Source organism: Danio rerio, chromosome 8, assembly GCF_052040795.2.
Source record: "Danio rerio strain M-AB ecotype USA chromosome 8, GRCz13ab, whole genome shotgun sequence".
Taxonomy (NCBI): domain Eukaryota; kingdom Metazoa; phylum Chordata; class Actinopteri; order Cypriniformes; family Danionidae; genus Danio; species Danio rerio.
The window spans coordinates 22570405-22594050 of record NC_141028.1 but is presented as its reverse complement, the minus strand read 5'-3'; the positions used below and the strand labels follow the sequence as shown (position 1 = coordinate 22594050).

General features: G+C 35.5%; 1 protein-coding gene and 2 long non-coding RNA genes across 34 annotated transcripts in view; 1 reads left to right on the top strand and 2 right to left on the bottom strand.

Moving 5' to 3' along the window:
* Window positions 1-23646, bottom strand: part of nfic (nuclear factor I/C) — a 223466-nt gene that overhangs the window by 88740 nt on the left and 111080 nt on the right. The window lies entirely within an intron of this gene.
* Window positions 4530-8647, bottom strand: LOC147835563 (uncharacterized). Its single transcript, XR_015497831.1, has 2 exons — window positions 6907-8647; window positions 4530-6645 (listed from the first exon to the last, which is right to left on the bottom strand). It is a non-coding gene; the product is annotated as an uncharacterized LOC147835563 (long non-coding RNA).
* LOC147835562 (uncharacterized) lies at window positions 11144-14490 on the top strand. The gene is made up of 3 exons (XR_015497830.1): window positions 11144-11537; window positions 12040-12298; window positions 12354-14490. It is a non-coding gene; the product is annotated as an uncharacterized LOC147835562 (long non-coding RNA).

Below are 23646 nucleotides of genomic sequence, written 5' to 3'. Positions count from 1 at the left end.
GTAACGTTGTAACTTGCGACCTTAGTTGGCTAATGACGGTTTTTGGAAACGCTCTTCAGACAAGTTTTTTTTACAAGATTATATTACATCGACAGAAGCCACAGGTATTGATTAAGCTTTGGCTGGTAGCCACAGGCTTGCATTTTATAAATGACCAAGCTTTTAGTAAAAAAAGATTTCTAATGTTTTGATGACAAAAAAAGTTTAGACTGAGCCAATTTTCAGTATATTTTAATTTTAGGGTAAATTATGCCTTCAAATTTACACTATTAGTTAATTAATTCTGTTAATGACAGGCTCATGGATAAACAATGATAAGCAATTAATGAATACTGTACCTTCTGTGTTTGGCAAGCTGCCCAAAACAATGTAGCTAAGCTACTAACAGCACCAAGTGAAAAAATACATGAATAATTCAAATTAAAACAAGCTAGAAAGAAGGTTTTTCTACATTCACATCTACGTATAAAGTATTTTGTTTCAACAAACAGCTTCAAATTAGCACCACTGGTAAAGCCAATGTTGTTGCTATGCTAGGCTGGTCAGGATGCTAAACATTAGAGAAATGTTATTAAAGCGCCACAGAACCACAGCGTTTACATTTTCTGGGGAAAATCCACCTACAAATGGCTTATTTACACTAGCAGTCAGTCTGATTTATTTTTTATTCTTTGAAATAAATCAATTATGTTTTTTTATTGATCAATAGTGACGGTAAAGATGTACATGTGTACAAAAAAATCTGTTTCAAATTAGTGCCGCTTCCAAAAACTGTTTCAACAAAAAAAGAAGCACAATTGTTTTCAACGTTGACAATAACACAAAATAAATCAGCATATTGAAATATTTTACGAAGGATTATGTGACACTGAAGACTGCAATAATGCTGACAATTCACTTTTGCCATCAATATGAATAAAGCACAGTTTAAAATGATGCAAACCTTTTCACAACATCAGAGTTTTACTGTATTTTAAGAATAAAAGTCATTTTTTAGGTTCTATTGGCACCGAACTTTTGAAACTATACAGTACCTCTAAATATTAAGCTTGACTAAAAAACAAAAGTATTTTAACACTGAACTAATCAAACCCATTAAAAACCTGTCCGCATCAGCATACAGCTCAATCTATGCTTTACTGCATTCAATAAAGGCAATAAAATTCACATTAAACTCAGTGTCAAGCCACGACCGGGTCACTTCTAACACCTTAACCAGACTGTGATTTAACACAAGCCGCCATGTCACTATTAACCGAGTCTTCAAGTAAATCAAACCAGTGTTGTCTGTGGAACATTTCAGACAAATTTCCATTTATCAGTGCGAGCTCCATCAATCGTAGAGTAATGCACAGTGGAGACAGACATGAGAGCTGAGCCCCTACAGGGCCGAGGAGCCGCTCCTACAGAGTGCTGCAGGGACCCGGGCGGCTGCGTTATAAATAGCATGGAAAACCCTGATCAATAATAGAGAGACAGACAGAAAGAGTCAGCCAAGAAACTCAATCTCCGGCCTAACGCAAGAAAGCGTCTGGCCCTGAGTGCCTGAAGGTATAGTTTCGGCTACAACAAACACATTTGCCCACAAATACGCACTGAAGTTTGGTTGCGATCTGGGTTGCCTGTTAGTCTTGGTCTAAAAGAGCTTCACTGTGGTAACATTTCACACACAAATGAGAATTTGATCCTCCCCTTAAGATATTACGTTGACTAGGAGTACCTTTGAAATTACATGTTAACAAGCAGTCAAGTGACATTCAGCTGACTATAAGCACATGTACGTCAAGTTTAATTCTACTAACCCTAAATCTTACCCCATGACTACTATTACTATATTATTACCAATACCTGAAAGAATGTTAACAGAATATTACAGTTATAGTCAACTTATAGTCAACAAAACGTCTAAAGGGGAAAATCTAATTTTAGTGTAACCACATACTGCCACTATTATACTAAGGGACCTCATAAAATAGTGTTCTTTCCTGTCACTTACTTCTAACAAAATACAAAGCCCCAGACAAATAAAAAAACATGCATGACTTGAATCAAATCATAATTGGTTAATTGGTAAAAGTCAAAAATAAGATGAAAAGCTGGCATGACAATACAAAACTTGATTTCATTTTGACAAAAAAGATTGTTGTTGTGAAATGACTGAAGTAAGTGATCATGATTAACAATAGGTTGTTGAATTATTACCAAAAAAGAAGCATATCTGTGTTGGTAAAATAGCCGTTTAATCCTGAGTTTGCATTATTTTCACTTAACCTACTCTTAATAAAATTACCACATCTACAGACAATGCTCAAATTACTTACACTCACCAGTCACTTTGTTAGGTACACCTGTCCAACTGCTCGTAAATGCAAATTTCTAATCAACCAATCTCATGGCAGCAACTCAATGCATTTAGGCATGTAGACATGGTCAAGATGATCTGCTGTAGGTCAAACCGAGCATCAGAATAGGCAAGAAAGGTGATTTCAGTGACTTTGAGAGTGGCATGGTTGTTGGTGCCAGACGGGCTGGTCTGAATATTTCGGAAACGGCTGATCTACAAGGATTTTCACGCACAACCATCTTTAGGGTTTACAGAGAATGGTCTCAGTGAGCAGCAGTTCTGTGGGTGCAAATGCCTTGTTGATGCCAGAGGTCAAAGGTGAATGGCCAAACTGGTTCGAGCTAAAAAAAAAAGGGCAACAGTAACTTAAATAACCACTCGTTACAACTGAGGCATGCAGAAGAGCATCTCTGAATGCACTACACGTTGAACCTTGAGGCAGATGGGCTACAGCAGCTGAAGACCACACCGGATGCCACTCCTGTCAGCTAAGAACAGGACACTGAGGCTACAATTCACATAGGCTCACCAAAATTTGACAATAGAAGATTGGAGAAATGTTCAACAGGAGATTTGCATCATGAATGTGGAGCCAACAATGCACCCCTGATGCATAAAGGACTTAGCTGAAGAAAAATGAATTAATAAATGTATTTATTATTTTGTCTTTAAAATCCCCATGTAAGACTTGTTTCTTATGCATCTAACCCCAAGTCTCTGATGCTAACTTTAAACTGTCATTTAAGAGCTAGTAATGAAGGTTTCAGCCATTAATATGACTGAAAGAGAGAGAAAAAGAAGCAGACAGATTAAGTATGTGAATGGAGTGGTGCAGGGAAGACGTCAAACCCCAGGAGACTAATTCACTGCTGGCTCCTTCAAGATTTTCCTATGGGGTTTTATAATGAAGGAGAATATCAATTAATGAGAAAAATAAGGTCTGTGGAAAACAACTTGATGAAACTAAAACATTACGTGCAACAACTTGAACTCACACCTGAAATGAAGTTACATTTTAGAGAATACAGCTTTGAAATTCACATTTTCGAGATGGGCGTCTATTTTATGTTGGAGAGTAAAACAAGTGTCATCAAGTTATATAAGGCAAAGACTTTATTTTACTCATAAACATAATATTATAGAATGTCTCTCAAAGGCATTTCATTCTAACAACAGAGAAACTAAAAGATTAACTGTTTCAAAAATAGCGTGATTACTACTACTGAGAAATGCAATATATCGTGTGCAAATATATTGCCATGTTTATTAAAGTGTGTGTTCTATATTTATACAATAAAATACATTTTTGCACAGAAAACAAGTAGGCCTAAATATTTTGTGATTTTAATCCAAGTCCCTTTAAGGCAAGTCATTCCACTTGGCGGCCATTTTTTGAAACACCTCTCAGGTAGTATGCTCAGGCATTCTATATGAATGGGGAAACATTAAATTCTCCAAAACTGTGTGCCAAGCTTACAATTAAATTACATCTTTGGAACCACCAATAAAATTAAACAACATCTGTCTCATAAGTTTAGTTTCTAAACATTTGAATCAAACAAAATCTGAATATTTTTTGTTTGCCCAAGCTAATGCGCATGCATTCTCGAAAAGAACGAGATCACGTCACCAACCTCATTTAGAGCTGTTCTACATGTTATTATTCTCTATTTATTATGTTATTATCCACGCTGGTTTTCTGAAGTAATCCACAACTTGGTCTTGATGGCGAATCTTCTCCAGAAATGACAGCAACTCTTTGTTTACAAGTTTGTGGGCATTTGAGAAGTTGATGTCATGTGATGTGCATTTGACAGGACGGACTGCACCTCGCGGATATTTTTAATACAGATTAAAAAACCAAAACACTTATGTTTTCAAGTGCACTTGATTCATGTAAAAGCACAGATTTCAAGCTTTATGTGGATATTTTTCTTATGTCTGTGAGGCAAGTATTTGCTGAGATTCCAGTGTGTTTGTTGACCCCCACACTGTTGTAAAAGCACACGACTGGTCCGAGCTTTTCTCTTGGAGAATTTTCAGTCTATAGCGATTGATGATTGGCTCCTGTAGTAGTCGGGGCTTCATTCACCATATTGACCGTTACAATTTTCCCCATTCAAAACTATACGAGTGACATGTATTGTGTATTCTATAGTCTTTGTTTTTATCCCGTTGCGTAATATTTTTAATTGCTTGGTCTGTGTCTTTGAATAGGTTTTGGTTCTTTTGGTGCTGTAGGCTGTAAAGACCTTTGAAATAACTAAAATCCTTCAGTGAAGCAATAAAGAACTGTAATGAGGTCAAGACTTGCATTAAAGGCTGTGAATTAAGGACACTGCCCTTTGGGTCATAATGATAAATGAAGCTCAACATGCAAAATCTGTGAACACCGGCAGTCTGTTGTGCAAGTAAACAGTCTTCAGATTGCTGTGCACAATAAAAAAAAGAATATCACTCAAATTCCTATTCATATAGTCAAGCTTCCTCTGAGCAGTTATCTATCCAGCATGCAGTTTCGGAGTAATTTATGGGGCAGAAATACCCAGAACAGGCTGAGGGGCTGAGCGGAGCGTTGCGGGTGGGGGGGAGGTGGTGTCACGGAGGAGCGCAGCTGTGTAACTCAAACCTCCGAAACAGCTGGTGCCAGCATTTTCTCTCTCCATCTAATCCCCCAGCATGCCATTTTATTCCAAATAAACAGCCATAGAAAATGTTCCATATTTTTCAGGGTGGGCTTAAGCATCCGAGCATAGTTAGGCAAAGTTTTTCCTGCCTTCAATCACTTTAATAAGGAATGGGATCGAGAGTGAAAGTGAGAGAGGGAGAGGAAGAGAAAGAGTGGAAAGAGTGACCCTCTCTTTCCAGGCCAATGGTTTTGGGTCTCTTGGCTGATCCCTATAAAATCTGATCTGGATTATTTATAAGGATAGTTCGATTGCTCCCTTGAATTGCAGTGTAAATGGGACCCTCGAGGTAGAAACCCCCTTACCAAAATTAAGCTAATTTCACTTCAGGCATATCTAAAGCAGAGTAGAGGTGACATATGTATATTTAATCTTAAATCCATGGCAATTTGCTTCTTGAATTTGTAAAGTTCACAGTCAACAAAAAGCTTTTCATATTCTCCTTGAGTATCATCTGTCTGTTCTTGCTTAAGACAATTTAAATGCAGCCTGTCAATTAAATCAGTTTTTGAAGTTTTAAATTATCTCCCTCTTACACACACACACACACACGCACGCACGCACGCACATACACACACACACACACACACACACACACACACACACACACACACACACACACACACACACACACACACACACACACCTGTTGCTTTTGTTTTTTCCTAATGTGAGCAATGATGGACAGACGGTCGTACGGACAGATAAATGGATTGATGAACAGATAATGGATGGATAATAAATGGACAGACAACTTGATGAACAGACAAATAGATGGATGGATAGACGGACGGACGGACGGACGGACGGACGGACGGACGGACGGACGGACGGACGGACGGACGGACGGACGGACGGACGGACAGACAGACAGACAGACAGACAGACAGACAGACAGACAGACAGACAGACAGACAGACAGACAGACAGACAGACAGACAGACAGACAGATAGATAGATAGATAGATAGATAGATAGATAGATAGATAGATAGATAGATAGATAGATAGATGGACGGATGGATGGATGGATGGATGGATAATCAATGGACAGACAAACAAACAAATAAACAGATAAATAGATGGATGGATGGATGGACAGATGGATAAAGAGTCAGATGGATGAACAGACAAGACAGAAATGGATGAACAGACAGACAGACAGATAGACAGACAGACGTACGGACGGACGGACGGACAGATGGATGGATGGACAGACAATCAGACAGAAAGATGAACAGAAAGAAGGATGAATGGATGGACGGATGGACAGACAGACAAATAATTGAATAGACGAATGGATGGATGGATGGACGGACGGACGGACGGACAGACAGACAGATGGTCTAACAAATAATTGAACATACAAATGGATGTATGGATGGGTGGATGGAAAAGATAAACAGACGTATTCTCTGGAAAGTCTGCCGCCACATTTCGATTCAATTGCTTGCCCTTCTTTTTTCCAGTTTATTTTGGTGTTGTGATTATCTATGGTCTGTGGGATGGATTTGCACCAAGACCTTGGGACTGCTTGTGACAGTTCAGCTCGGTGTCCCCCACAATGCGCTCTGTAAAGCATGGTTGTTTTGGTCCATGGTGTCGCACACAAAACCTCCATTCACTGGCACAGAATGACTGGGGGTTTCCCTCTCTGCTCGTAAATATAGATGCAATTAAAGCTGACAAAGATGCAGACTGTAGAGTGGGGCAGATATAGAGCAGTGTGAATGAACAGCAGGATGAAAGCTCGAGCGCTCGTGAGCGTATGGCACACCAGCCTGCACACTTGTAATTGTTCTGCGAATTCAGACAGCTGCTTCTCCCTCTCTTTACGGCAGCTGTAGCCAAGCTGAGTGGAGGTTTTAATCAAAACCTAATGAGTTAGCCAAGTGTGGCGTGGTAAGGCAGTTGAGTAAACCTAAACAACCATATCATTTCCTCTGTTTCTTCCTACGGGCCGCACGCCAATAGTGCCATCGGTGCCGCTGTCATTGTTCAGTGCCACCAGTGATGATGCCCGCTGATGCCAGGACTGCCAGCTGTCTGTGGGAAGGCAGCAGAAGGGAAGGGAGGAGACGGAACGAAGCGACAACACAAGATACAAAGAGACTACAGTGAACAAAAACGGAACACAGAGCTTAACTAAATTACCTCATAAAATGTGGGACGTCAGATTCTTCAAAGAAAATATAAAATCCAAAAAATGCAGTTAACAATGCTGTGAGTTCATGCCAACATAACTGCATTCTGTAGATCTACAAACTTCTTGTCGCTAACAATGCAGCAAGTGTGTGGCAAGTGGGGGCACCTGCTAGCATTAGTCGCTCGCTACGTCCCAAAACAGATGGACTGCCAACAGCACTTCTGTCCTGTGTATAGTGTGTCTGAAACCAGGGCCCTGACCCCCTCAAAACAGCCTGTTTATGTGTGTGTGTATAGAATAACAGCATGCAGAGCATCTGCTGAGCAGTGCAGCTCTTATGTCGTGATTTCTAAAGGGTTAAAAGAGAAAAACAAAAGACTCGAGTGAGTGTATTCAATTACAAATGCGCAGAGAAACTATTAAACAACGCACGCCTCTCCTCTCTTTGCATGCATGTTTTTTTTCTTAAATCTACTTGCCTCCGAGGCAGCATCAATCTATGTCTTATTTAGGTTCATTTGTAATGTACTCCATCCAGAAACCTGCTGGATAGCCTCACACAAACACATACTCACACACGCAAATGAGTCAGGACACATTTCCAAGTCCTAAAAGCTATTTTGAACTGTTCCCTAGCGTAACATGATAGACTAGCACACCTAAAGCTGACCCTTCTGCATTGTCTGAATTGTGTGGGTGAGTGTGGTGTACTGTTCCAAAACCTAGTCAGCAGTCTATAAAAAAAAGGTATTTTAAGAGAAACATGAATTGTAGCCCAACATTCTTTTCGAAAAAGACATACAGTGGTCTCTCGCTATAAAGCGATTCACCTTTCGCAGCCTCAAAGTTTTGCAGATTTTTTAGTGCAATTTGACATGCTTTTTAAATTACAGCGCATTGTGTTCTGCGTCCTGATTGGCTGAACGTTGTCAATCAATCTCCTCAGTGCAGTGTCTCCTGTAGAGCACAGAATGCATTCAGCTAGCCAAATTAACATAAATCTTTGAATGTCGATAAAACCTTCTGCACCGTCAAAGGCATCTGTGGTAGCACCCAAAGGAAGAGGAAGATGCTAACCATCGCACAAAAATTTTGACTTTTGGACATGCTAAAGAAAAGTAAATGTTACTCCATGGCTGTAGGACACCCTTATGAAATAAATTAATCTTCGGTTCGTTACATAAAGAAAGAGAAAAAATTTTAAAAAGTGTTTAAATAAGAGAGAAAAGTGTGAAAATGTTAATTCCTGTCTGAGAAAAGTGTATAAAGTGTATAGTTATTGGTTGTACAGCCTTAAAACGTCTATAATAATTGTAAAAAATAACGCTGACTACTTCGCAGATTTCGCCTATTGCGGTTGATTTTTAGAACTTAACTCCCGTGATTGAGAGATCACTGTACTAAAAACAAAAGACTGTAAAGTATTTTAAAATAATTATATCACTCTTAAAATGTCAATACATCATTATACAAATAATGATTTCTTTTCATTTTGTTTACGTTCCACTGTGTAAATAGAAAAAAACTTTTTTTAAATAAATAATTGAATAATCAATAAAAAAGTTACATTAAAAAATATTGAAATATTTTGAGAAAAACTTTACATTAAAATGGTGGAAACCAGATATATATTAAAAAATTTTTATATATATATTTATATTTATTTATATATTAACAATACATACAGAAGTAAAACAATAATAGATAAATACAATAAGTAAATAATAATAAAATGAAAACAATACAAAAAGGATTAAAAAAATAAAAATACTGACCTTTAGTTTTAATCTAAATTAGTCTAATCTTCAATTTAACTATTTCCTGTAGAATTTGTCTTGTTTTAGGGATAATCTGATTTTCTCTAGTTTCAAATGTTTCCTACATCTCTCATTAGATTTATAGATGTTTAAGCCTATGTTTTCTTAATTTTTATTTTAAATATAGTTGCATAGCACAAAAAAAGTTAAACTGAACAAATCAAGTTAAACCAAACAAAAACTGTCAAATAAAACAAATGTAAGTTTTATTTATTAACATTGTTCATTTAACTAACAAATACAGTTCACATTTTTAAATTAGGACAACTTTGCAAAGCAGTATTTGTATGCCACACAAACTTTCTGCCAATTTAGAGCACTCCAAATTAACCACTTACAGGGTTAAGCATTAGAATCCCCCTTAGAAGCCAGCTGCCTATATAGGTAGCCCACAACATACTGAAAAACACCTCAAGTGTGTGTGCGAGTGTTAGTTCTCTACACAGGGTGATTACAGAGATTAATGAGTTCCCCCACAGCCTTCACTCTCCCCTCTACACCAATCACCTCCAGACTGACAGCTACAATTCAGAGCCCCGGGACCCAAGGGCACCTCAGGGCTCGTCTTCTATACCCGCCCTGTTTACCCAGCACGCCAACTGGAGCGGCGCCAACTGCCAGCCGCTCCTTCCCACAAACAACCCATACGGATGGCCGAGGCGACCGCAGGCGCTATTAGCGGGAAAGGCCAGTTCGGGTTCTAGCACTAGGGTTAGCATTTAAGCTGCGGGGAGCAGATTGTTTCCAGCGCATGTCATTCCTTTAAAACCCATTCCAAATGCTACAATAAAGTGCTGCAATATGGGAGCGAGTTTAAACACCCACACACGGCGCTTGGCGTCGACTTTTAATGGAGAACACGATCTTAATGAGGCTTTTCAACGTAAATACGACACGATTGAGTGATGGTAGAAATAACGGACCTTGGCTTTGGCCGCGATGGCTCAGAAACAATATTTTGCCACGTTTACCGGTATTGTTATGACTCCAGCACTCTGTATTTATTGCCTCATCTGAAAATCAATATTGACAGTGTATTGCCTGGTAGCCCCAAAGCACAAGGTAAGAAAAAAAGGAAAAGGAAAAAATATTAGTACAAAAAAAAAAAAAAACGGGCTGATGGGGAAATGAAAACAGAGACAAATGCATAACAAAGGAGGAAGAAAAAACAAATTAGGAGACAAGATGTGAGAGAAGGTAGCTACGGTTTGGCAAAGGCGAAAAGAGCACAGGAGGATGGCGGTTAGCAGGGAAAATAGAGAAGTGTGGGTAAAGGAAAATGTGATCCAAATCTTTGTGTGACCTTAGGGTCCTTTCACAGGGTGACTTACCAAAAAGCTGGCTATGAAGTGACCTGAGGGCTGCTTTGACAAGAGTGGCAGCTCCCTATTGAGAGAGGTTAGGATCTCTCAACAGGCCAGTCATCACACGCAGCCAGACACAGAGGTGGAGCGAGTATCTGTCAATCAAAACGCTTTCTGAGAGAACACCTGGGGTCACGTTCACACAAAATAATCTTTTTTCTCATTAAATACTAAACTGTTAAACCCAAGAGTCAACTTTATCAAATGAAACGAGTGTAGTTTACTCAAAATGTAATCTCAAAATGAGTTTTGAACTTTTAAAAGCCACATTACTTTAACTTAATTGGAGTAAGTTCACAGTACTCATACAGATTAGTTTTCTAAAATGATTTGTAGCAATAGGTTTCGTTAAAAAGTTTGAGTTACCTCAACATAAGTACTGAGTTGGGTTGAGTATTGAGTTTTGCTGCGCTCTAATTGGTTCATTTACTTAAATGCATTAAGTTCACAGTACATAACTTAAATGGTTTGTTGCAATCGGTTTCTTCAGATGGTTTGAGTTACCTTAACTTTTTGGGTTTTACAGTGTACAATACCTAAATAATATTTAAAATTAGTTTGGTTTCTCTGTTCACCAAAGCTTAATTTGACATAAAACAATGCAAAGATTAATATTAATATCATTCAAATGAAATGTTTTCTGTTTAAATATATTTCAAAAAGGCATTTGTTTCTGTGAAAAGAGAGCACTCTGCTCCAGTCCAATCAGTTTTCTGATCAGTGTTTTGTACAGCGAATCTACACTGCTGATAGACAGTTTCCATATTTTGTGTTTTCTGTTTATTTATGGTTGTGAATTGCATAATGGGACCTTGATCTCTGCTCTGTTGTCTTTTAATGTTGACAGTTGGCTACAATTTAAAAGATTCAGAGGTTTTAAACAATATAATATATAAGAAATAATATATAGGGAAAATATGTAAAATAACAGAAAATGCACTGGCCGCTCAATACAATGTTTTTGTACCGCAATATACAACACCAACCCAAAAAACATATCACTTTAAACTATTAAAATGTTAATAAAAGTAATTCTTTTGGAACTTTTTTTAAGGTTAAAAGTTATTAGAAGATCAAGGTCCTATAATGCAGTAGTCCCCAAAGTGGAGGTCGCAAGACAATGAGGGGGTCACTTGGTAATTTCCAAAAATATAATGCACAGTTAAAGTCAGAATTATTAGCCCCCCTTTGATTTTTTTTTCTATTTTACATATTTCCCAAATAATGTGTAAGAGAGCAAGGACATTTTCACAGTATTTCATATAATATTTTTTTCTTCTGGAGAAAGTCTTATTTGTTATATTTCAGCCAGAATAAAAGCAGTTTTTAATGTTTTTGAAACAATTTTAAGGTCAAATCTATTAGCCATTATTACACAAGCTATATTTTTTTGATAGTCTACAGAACAAACCATCGGTATACAATAACTTGCCTAATTACCCTAACCTGCCTAGCCAACCTAATCAACCTAGTTCAGCCTTTAAATGTTACTTTAAGCTGTAAAGAAGTGTCTTGAAAAATATCTAGACAAATATTATTTATGGTCATCATGGCAAAGATAAAATAAATCAGTTATTAGAAATGAGTTATTAAAACTATCATGTTTAGAAATGTGTAAAAATATAATAATAATTCAGGGGGGCTATAATTCTGACTTCAACTGTATGTTATTAAACTATTAGAATTAGCATAAGTTATTCATAACCTGCAGAAGATGAAAATAGTATTTGATAGTTACATAAAAAACAACACGTAAAATAAAAAGTCATCATCCTTTCACTTCTTTTCCATTGGATTGCGACCCCTGGGGTTATTATCAATGATACAGCAATAGTGTTAATTGCAGCAGATTGATTTTACAGCACAATGTTAGACTTTGACACCTTTACTGAACTCACAGGCATTAAATATAAAACACACGACTGAACATAGGACAGTCTTGTGCACTAAACATTGTGCCCACCATTCACATTAAGTGTTAATATCAGGGATGTAGCGGACAATTTAAAAGTGTGTGTAGGGGTAAGGGAGCAGCTGTATGAGATCCAAAAGTTTACGTTTATATAATTATTAATCACTTGTTTCTAAATGGTCTGTCTCTAAAAGTGGGGGGGACATATTTCCTCCGTCCCCCAGGTTGCTTTGCACCTGGTTATTATTGAATTAAAGAACTAAATAATGACTATAAAATATATATGGTTGTTTAGACTATTGCACTTTTTTATGTTGTCAGTAAGTGTGTGTGTACCGTTGTGTGCAATGTTTGCATGTTTATAACAACCTTTATGGATAGCGAGGGTCACGAGTCACTGGAATTGTTATTTTGGGGGTTTCAAGCTAAAACATTTGGGAACCCCTGCCATTATGCCATTCAAAATCATGGTGAAAATAAAGTTTTTATCACACAAAATAAGTGATAAGAGTGACATGAAGGTGAAAAAATAACATTATTATCATTCCAGTGCACATATGATTTACAGTACTAATGTCAGACAGAAGTTTTACATATACTCTTACAAAAAAAAAACTGTTATTTTAACTCAGATGTTGGCAAATGCAGACAAATCCAACCATTCGGTTAAAAACACGATTTAAAAAAGCCAACCCAGCATTTGGATTTGTCCATATTTTATACAGATTTGGATTAAAACAAACTAGTATTTTCAATAGTGCACTGTATGTGAAAGTTTTGATGAAGAAACAGCAGAATGAGGCACAGTAAATTAAAGCGACAGTTGAGATACGTCACAGCGACAAACCAGAGCGCTCTTGCCCCAGCCAACAGTAAGAAGTGCACTTCGCTGAAGCCCTGTGTTGCAAAATGAGCAAAGGATATGGATTAAGATCTCACAGGATGCTTGCCAAGCATTAGAGGCTGAGGAGGCGGAGCTGTGAGCTGGAGTAATTGCATTTGAAATCCGCAAAGGACGTTAATTAAGTTTGACTTCCTTTAACATATAATGCGGTTTGAAACCATGAATCAGACTATATGGACAACGCCGACTGGAAAGGGCAGCTGATTTTACCGATAAGCTAATGCTAATGAGTAAAGCGTGAAGAAAGGGGAGAGCCTTTTTAATATCTGGTTTCAAGGGTCTGCTATATCCTACTGTAAACACTACCGTGATGTCTAAACTGGCTGACGTGAAAAAGCAGCGCTCGATTACAAAGCAGAACATCTGGTTGAGCTTCAGGATCTACTCTCATTATCATGCAAAATGACTGATAATGGAAATGGCAGAAGGGATGAGTTGTGGTGGATATCAGGGAATGGGAAGACAAGCAAGGTTGAAGGAGGAGTGATGGTTCCCATCTGTGCGGTGAACTGAGGTTTGCCTGCACACGTTAATCAGAGGCTGACGTTTCAGAGGACATATTCAGGACTTCGCTGTGCAGTGGTTCACAATCACAACTGGTTATACACTACGCTTCAGGATTCAGATTGCGAGTGATCCTACGTGGTAGCCAAACTGCTTTTTTAAATCAAGACTTTAAATGCAATCTTAAAAGTCAACAATAAGACAATGAAATTGACTTAAATTACCATAAAGTGCACTGGTCCAAAAGAAATTACATAAATATAAACACACACTCATTTGAGTATGTACATATGGATACCAGTGCTTCTCACTTATGGACTTTACATGGACGGGCCACCCAGGTATATTAACAGCGGCCGTCCAAGTATATTTAGGGACATTTTTGATTTACATCCTTTACATTTTTTGTCCAGCCGAGTTCTAAATCTCGTACAATGTTCAGGACTCTGCTTTTGCTTTCTAAAGCTTGTATGCGTTTTTGCATTACCTTTTTACTTAAACCTACTTGGCTTCACAGCTGACTGTGCGCACACTGCGAGTCGCGAGAACAAGAGAAACATTAAATAATAATTTTTTTTTATCTAAACAACTCAGAAAAACTTTACTATATACTCGAAGAGGATGAAATAGCTGGTCTAAACTGGCTGCAAAATGTATGTACATCATTAGTAATGGTTAATCAGTGCATTTGCCTTTTTAAAATAATATACACATTTTAATCTTGTAATTATAATAATTTTAAGAGATATTGTCTGTTTTTACTCCTTTTTCTGTCATTTATTTCTCATTTGCTGATTATTTTATTAATGTGATGATGTTAATATATTACATAGACTATTTTATATCCATTTCTAAAATATTTTGGGATTTAGGTTTGCTTTGAACTTGAAAGAGAGAGAGAAGCAGATTTGACCTGTCAGTGGGTGCACATGGCTCCTGAATACCATAAAAGTAAGAGACATTATGGATGTCTTGTTTTACTTAAACCCACTGAAAAGAAACAGTGTATAACAGTGTCATAAAAAATAAAATTACTGTTAAAAATTATGTCTTGTTTGTCAGATATAACTATACTATTTATGTGATTTGGTTAAAGGATGTGTTTCAATCCGCCTACCACCGTGACTATATTTCAAACCTGTGGGAAGCACTGGATTCGTATATATTGGAAGACAACATATAAACTGGTGAGAAATAAACTTGCAACTCTAAAAAAAAAAAAATCACTGAAATGTGAGATAAATGAGGCTTACTGGTTAGCAAGTTCACCTCACAGAAAGAAAGTCACAAAAGAATACGGGCTGGGCCAGCAGGCATTTCTGAGTTTGCATGTTCTCTCCGTTTTTGCATGAGTTTCCTCTGGGTGCTCCGGTTTCCCCCACAGTTAGTAGACATGTGGTATACTGTAGGCGAATTGCATAAACTAAATTGTCCATAGTGAATGAGTGTGTGTGTGTGTGTGTGTGTGTGTGTGTGTGTGTGTGTGTGTGTGTGTGTGTGAATGGTGTGAATGAATGTCTATAGGTATTTGCCAATACTGGGTTGCGGCTGGAAGGGCATCCGTTGCATAAAGCATATACTGGAATGGTTGGCGTTTATTCCACTTGGTTGACCCCTGAAATAGAGACTAAGCCAAAAGGAAAAGGATTGAATGAAAGAATGTGTGAAAAATCTAAATTATTACTTTTAGAATCAGAATGAAATCTTAAATCTCTAAATTTAAGCTCAAAATTGGAAAAGAACAAAAAGCATTTATTAAATAAAGTATATTAAATATTACATATACAGTATATGACATAAATGCTACATTTTCAATGTATAATATATCAAAATATTGATCATATATAAAGTTATGTTATACTGTTTTAGAGTAGTCTGAAGTGGGTCAAAAATGCTTTTAAAGTTGTCCTAAGACCAGTACAGGTGTTCAATTGGACAACTTTGATGAAAGGTTTTGATCCACTTCAAATGTTGACGAACATACAAACATTGCAGATGTGAGAGTTAGTATTTAGCTAAGAGTTAGCTAAGTTAGAGAGTTTAGCTATACAAAAATATCTGTTACAACACTTTAGGTTAATTTAAGTAAGCACCCATTCTACTTTTTTCTATTCTTATGAAGCCCAATTATATAATTGCATTTTATTATGTGCATTTAAGTGGACAATGGCTGTAAAGAGGCAATGAAACTCACTTTAGCAAAACCTGATGACCAACTATTTCACAAAATCTTGTTTCCGGACTAAATGTAGATTAAAGGTGAACGTTGTAAAAATGCCATTAATCGACCACTCAAACACATTTATAAGAGAGAATCAAAATCTAATTTAAGTTTAATACGCACAGATACTGCCCACCGCCGCTTCACGCTTGACTTCTCAGACACACTTCACTTCAAAACAAGAGTTCGCTGAAGTTCACAGTCTGACCCACTCGAGAAAGTCTGGGCAAGCCATTTCAAATGGGGCTCCCACTCCAAAACAACCACTTATGCATCATTTGGCCGTCAAAGCACTGGGCAATCTCTCTCTCTAACTGTGGGGATTAAAGGCAGCTTCTTAATTGCTTCCTTTGAGGGCAGAGAGGATTAGATCAGAGGCAATGGAGAGGTGATGAGGACCCCGGCGCCTAAACTGGGCCAAGACTACAGTTCTCCCAGGATTCCCCAGTGTAAAACACTGCGCGCGAAGCAATCATTAGCATGAGACCCAAAAAGGACTTCTGGGAAAGGATTTCAAAGACTTCGGAGGCATCAGTGCTGTCGCAGAGCTATTTAAAGAGGCTAAACTTCAAGAGTTGCATGTTGAGTGACAGTTGGGGGAATCAGGTGTTGCGCAGGCCATCTACATATTTCAAATATTTTGATTAACACTTGAGCTAATAAACTGTATTTGTCTAGCGGGGCCTAGTTAAGGTCGGCTAGACTTTTTAAGAGCTTAATAAATAGTTGCTCATGAATGTGTTATGTATGTAGGTCTACTATAAGTCCATAACAACTTATTGATAATGATTTATTTTGATAATCAATTAGTTGGAGCAATTATTATTTTTATTTTCAGTGAATCAATTAATCAGATTAAAACAAATAATAATAAATCAGAATATTGTTTATATAAAGAGTTTAGATGCAAAAACCTCTACATGCCATCTGAAATTTTCTTCTAAAATTGGCATTTTAATCAGACTCTGTGTGTAGGTTCAGCAATATCAGTTTTCTGGCAAAAAAAAACAAGTCATTTTAATAGTCTTTAAAGTAAAATAACACAACATAAACAAAGAGGCTGATAAAAATTTTAAATGGCACTTACAGGTTTTCACATCTGAACTCTTTATATAAACAATATTCAGATTTATTATTATTTGTTTTAATCTGATTAATTGATTCACTAAATATATATATATATATATATATATATATATATATATATATATATATATATATATATATATATATATATATATATATATATATATATATATAATTTATATTTAATTATATATTTTTATATATAATATTATACTTAAAAAAATGCAAAAGCCACATACCAAGTTTAATGATCTGTTTGACACTTTAAACCTTAAATGAAAAACTAGTTTGTTTTTTAACAGTAAAACTTATCTAAATATCCAAAATAACTAAAGTCAAAAACAAAAACAAGTGTTCATATTATAAAATTAGGACATAAACATGCTAACAAAAGGATATTAGGCAGCATAATTTGTTGAAATATCAAAATTATAAATGATAAATAAACAACAAATATTTCTTTTAAGGTAGAAATTAGCTGAAATTGTCTGAAAACCACACCATTGACTCATTTTAATATTCTACTGTTGTAGTTTGCTGATTTTAAATATGTGGTGTCCCACTCTGTTTACACCCTTTAATTTAAGTTGATCTAAAGTAGTACCATTTAAATAACCATCACTATAGCTCGTGAGGTGATTGCGCAATATCATGTCGCAAAAATTGATCTAGAGTGAATGTCCCAAATTTAGCAAACAATTTAAACAAAAAAGCTTAAAATGTACCATTTTAACAGGATAAAGATGACTGTGGTAGACTACTGCTATGCTAATAAAGCTCAGGCTTGCATACTATAGCATGCAGGTTACCTTCTTCTTAGAGCCATTCAACGTAAAATTAAGGCATGCCTAGGAGGACCAGGGATTCATGCTATTTCCTGCAACTGCTTCTGTATCATCCATTGCATTAGCAGCTGTGTATCTTGCCGTCACACTCCCAAGCAACCCAACTAATCAATAACTGCATTCATTGACAACAAATTTCCTTACTATTAATAGAGCAATTCCATACAAATTTCAATTTTTTCAGTTTTCATCAAAATAGCAAAACCCTTTCTAAAGTTTTTGTGTAGGTTTGTATTTTACAATAATGTACTGTAAAAAAAATCTCAAAAATGTCTCTGTCAATGTTTTTAAACAATTAATTTGAATACCAATGTCACAAAAGTAGCAATTTCACATCAGCCACATAACAAAACTTTTTCCTCATAAATGCAAAAATGTCAACAAAACATTTAATAAAATCAATCGTTGTTTTATAGACAGCCAACACTTTTCCTTTTAATGAGCATTATTTCTTTTGGGTTGTGCATTTTAATTAACAGAATTTCTACAAAGTATGTTGTATACAGGAAGCTCCATAATGCATGATTTTTCCCCCTCAATTAAACTATCAAACAATTTTTACAAATTTTCATTTCTCTGATCCCATAACTCTGTGATTGGTAGTTTTGTAAAATATACACAGATGTTTCAATTTAATGTAAACATTTACTTTCTCTGTGAATTTATGCATGCTGGAACATTTGGTAAGAGGTGGATTAAGCAAAAAATCCATACTTTGTTTTTCTTGAAACAACCAATCATTGGCAAGAGATCTACAGTGATATTTTTTTTGCTGGAACAATAGCAATCAGCAAAAATTAATTCAGTATATTTTGCTTAAAAAACAATAATTGGAAATAGTCCATATAGTTTAGTTTAAACTTTATTGTCCGTTCTGCTAGACAGAAAGGACATTTGTCTTTAACACTGGATTAAAGACAACAATTACAAACATACAACAACCACACAATAACAACACTCATCAAGACAACAACATAAGATAAAAGTTTAAAAACCGAATTAGCCCCATACAGACTACTGCAGATCATTCTTGGCAACCACCCCATTCACTTCAACCACTGATCCGATTTAAAATAACAACTGCCATTGGGATAAATGACTTTTTATAAATATTTCTTTGTGCTTTAGGAATTCTAAACCCCCGTCCTGATGGTAACAATTCAAATGCTGAGTGAAGGGGATGAGTATTATCTTTAAAAATCACAATGCTGTTTTTTCCATAAAGGAGTCAAACAAAATCTGCAGTGAATGTTGTTTGTGAGCAGTTATCTTATTTGCCTGACTGATAATTTGCAATAATGTCTTCTTCTGTTTAAGTGTTACCAAACCATGAAATAATATCATATGAGAACACTCTCTATCAATGATCTATATGCCATGTTTAAAGTCTGTGTACTAGCATTAAAACTTCTCAACTTGCGGAGGAGATTGAGGCTCTGACTTGCCTTCTTATAGACTGCCTCTACATTACAATTAAAATTCAGGTAATTGTCAATAATTGTGCCTAAATACTTATAATTTAAGACCTCCTCTACTATTTTTCCGTTTATGGTGACTGGTTTATGAAGTCTAGTATCTACAGCTCTTGTTTGACTCCCCAGACATAACTCTTTCGTTTTTCCAATATCTAGGTGTAATGAACCTTTGCCAAACTAATCTGTAAGACTATTAATATATTCAAAATATAAGGAGCTATTTATTTCTTCCTGACAGGTAACCAATGCCAAATCATCAGCGTATTATAATGATTATTTATTGTTAGTAAATCCTGATCATAGGTGCTAGAGAGAAGAAATGAGTGGAGTGAATGTTTGTGTGTGCTTTAGGTCGGGCAAACATGCTGTTGTCTAAAAAGCCACAAGCCACGACACAGACAACATGTGCTCTGACAGAGATATCAGATGTGACACAACGACACCTTTCAAAACCTGTTGAAAATACTCCCATACAACTACATTTGACCTTTCTATTTCAGTTGGCCAAAGGTAAAGATGGTTTATAAATACCCCCTGAAATGAATCAAGTCTACGCAGAATATAAGTGTCAACATCTGACAAAACTGTGACCCGATGTGGGTCGCTTCTGTCACTCTGTGCACCCTGTGAACTCATGATGGCATGATAAAAGACATTTGCGTTGTAACGTAAAGGCAGAGGGTTTCAGTCTTTATATGAGCATCCTTGTGCAGGAGTAATCTATCCTAATATGAAAAGACATAACTGTTTCTTGAAGAAAGACACAAACTAAACTTTGAATATACTTAAATATTTATACTTTAAAGAATAGGACTCAAACCCAATTCCTGGAGGGCAACAGCTCTGCACAGTTTTGCTCCAACCCTAATCAGACACAACCGATTCAACTAATCAAGGTGTTCAAGACTACTCCTGAACACCTTGATTAGTTGGATCAGTTGTATTTGATTAGGGTTGGAGCAAAACTGTGCAGAGCTGCGGACCTCCAGGAATTGGGTTTGAGACCTATGCTTTAAAATGATGTATGGATCTAAAATATTTAGGTTACATTACATTTATAAATACAAAATGTGTAAATAAACCAATAAATGAATGCAGAGTAGAAATCAATTTAGTGCTGTGTTTATTCACACCTTTATTTTTCTTATTTTGAATAATGTGCACCTGTTTAATCTTATTTAATCATGTTTTGGTAAGAATGATTTCATAAATGTCATGCCCAGGTCGTGCCCAACTGAGTCTGGTTCTCTAAAGGTTTTTTTTCTTCACTCCCATCAGGTGAAGTTTTTTTTCCCTCTCCGCTGTCGCCACTGGCTCGCATGGTTCAGGATTGGTAGAACTACGCATCGATGAATTTGCTCTTCAGTGTTTGAACTCTCAGTAATGATTAAATCACACAGAACTGAGCTAAACTGAACTGAACTGAACTTAAACACTAAAAAACTGAACTACACTGTTCCAGTTACTATGACCATTTATGTGAAGTTGCTTTGACACAATCTACATTGTAAAAGCGCTATACAAATAAAGCTGAATTGAATTGAATTGAAAATGCTAGATTTATTTGATTATTTTAAATCAACTTTTATTTATAGTAATATTTACTTATATTAATAAATTTAATTGACTTTATTTGATTTATTTTAATCACCTTTTTATTGTATCACACATTGATTCATTTAGTAAACGTTTTGAAGCTTAAACTTAGTTAGTTAGAACTAAATTATTTACAAAATAGAGGACTCCTGACAGGGTGGATTTATATTTTTTTTAAATGTTTCTATTATTGTAATTTCATATTACACTTAAGATGAAAATGAGAAACTAAGCAGATGGACAGGATGGAAAGTAATAATGAGAACCAATTTCATTATAGCAATTAAAAAATATTTCCAGGGAAACATTTAGATCAGAGATGCCCATAGGGCTTGTGGGCCAAATTTGGCCTAATGTAACCGTTGATTTGGCCCACCAGCCCATCTGAGAATAATGGAGAGGGTTGGGGCGAATGCCTTTAACGTAGATTGTCGTTTCTAATTTGAAGTAACCTTTTTTGTTTGTTTGTTTCATTACTGAGCTACAAAAAAGCTAACTGAAATTAAATGTTTCAATTAAATGTAAATGAATCAAGACTTTTTAAAATGTAAATACTGTCACTTGACAGATAGACGACTATGCAGGAGACATCGGCGAACAAATCAAGGTAAATACTAGTGTAACTCCATTCTGTTATGAATTTTTGTTTTGTTTTGTTTTTACTGTAATAAGATCATTTTAAAATGTAAAAAATATACTTTATTAGTTATAGTAAAGCTATGCTTTCTAGTTATTACGGTAACCAAATTTAGCTTCGGCCAACAAGTCTTAATAAAGTTTGGTTTTTGGCCCTTCATAAGAAAAAGTTTGGGCGCCCCTGATTTAAAAAATAATAATACTAAAACAGTAATATCTCCTAAAAACTAAATTACAAATGGCAAAAGTTGCAAAATTGCTCAAATTTTTTTAAACAAAGTTGATAAATAGAAAAAAAAAAATCACATAATCTTGAATTAATCAATTATAATAAGTTATTATATTACTCCAATATCATAACTGCTCGCAATATTTTTTTAAAAGTTAAAAAATCAAATCTAAGAACTTTCTTCATTAAATTAAAATGTATGATGAGCCAATTAAAATGCACCTAAAAAGTATGATATGCCAATTAAAATGGATTCCATATATGACCGACCGTATGATGTGCACATATGATGTGCCGTGGCGTTATGGATGTGTGTGAGAGAGGGAGACCTGTGCGTCTTTCATCTGTCACTTCTCTCTTTCAGCACTTTGATCAGTTTCTCTCTGTCAAACTTCCCTCAGCTTTAAGATCTCAGGGCTCTGTGGAGCAACAGCACAGCGGCTTCAAAGTCTGACAGAGAAGCAGAAAACTGTGTTTCTTTCATCGCTGATGCTGAACTCTAACATGTAGGGCAGGATTCAGATGCACGGCTAACTACACAAACACACACACTGCTGGACCTAAAATCATACAAATGTTTTCAATTAATTAATAAAACAATATTCTTTAAATACGAAAAATAATACATTATAAAATGTTGTTTAGTTTTAGCTAGCTGCCCGGAGAACATTTCTACAATTTGGGCAGTGTGATAAAAGAATAAGCATTTCTTATGCCACTCAAAATTAAATACAACTATATATTTAATACTGTAAAAAAGATAATTCAATGAATACATTTATTTACTGTAAAACTAAGAAAATTTTAAAAATATGTCTTTGATAAATGTAATAATATTTTTTAATAAACTAGACTATTCTCAGAGTTTTATTATATTTAGTTTTCTTTCCTTTGACCAAAAAATCAGTATATACAAGTATGGATGGAATATGCATTTAAATATTAATACATTTTTACACATCTTTGACATTAATGTATTAAAGATTATATTCACTAAAACTCAATAAAACAGGCCAAATATAACTAATTATATTAGACTTTTATTTTATTTAGTTTCCTTTAACCAAAATTAATAATTAAATTATTAAAAAGTACATGTATAATAACAACACAAAAAAAATACAGTGTACCAAATGATTTGTTGTAATTTTTAATTAAACAGAAATGAATAAATAACTTTAAATTTAATAACTTTTCTGAAGCAAGTCTGCTAAAACACTTAAACAAATGCATTTGGCTGCTCAGTGTAATTGTAATGTCCATGGCAAAATAAATAAATAAATAAATAAATAAATAAAGACTTTTAAAAATTAAACATACAAAAAGCATATCGTTTTTTGTGTTCCTTTCCTGAAAATGTATATAATTAAACTAAAGTATATAAATGAATAAATAAATAATATATAAAACATATTATATATAAAACTATTAAAGACTTTTAAAAATTACATATTAAAATGACATATAATGTCTTACATAAAAAAACTAATAAAAACTAATAAAAATACAAAAAAATACTGCAAAAATTCCAAGATTAATCACAAAAGACTAATCTGTTGTTGACACCCACAGTTTGATTTTATCATAGACATCAAGGGCTTCAACAGACGAAGCCCCTCGCAGCCTAAATAACACCTGACTCATCAATTCAGACTTGCTGGAATTTTTCAGTTTTGTCACAACACCACATAAAAAGCAGAAAAGCAAAAGCTTCTTGTAAAGTGTAAAGACACTTGCGTCAGTGTGTGTTCAAATGCGTCTTTCTCCGGTTTCATTTATCGCAATGGAGTTTCAGAAACGACATTTAAACGGAGCCTTCGACGGTAAAGAAAAATGAGAGTGTCACTTCCTGTTCAGGGGGAAACGGCTTCCTCTGTCGTC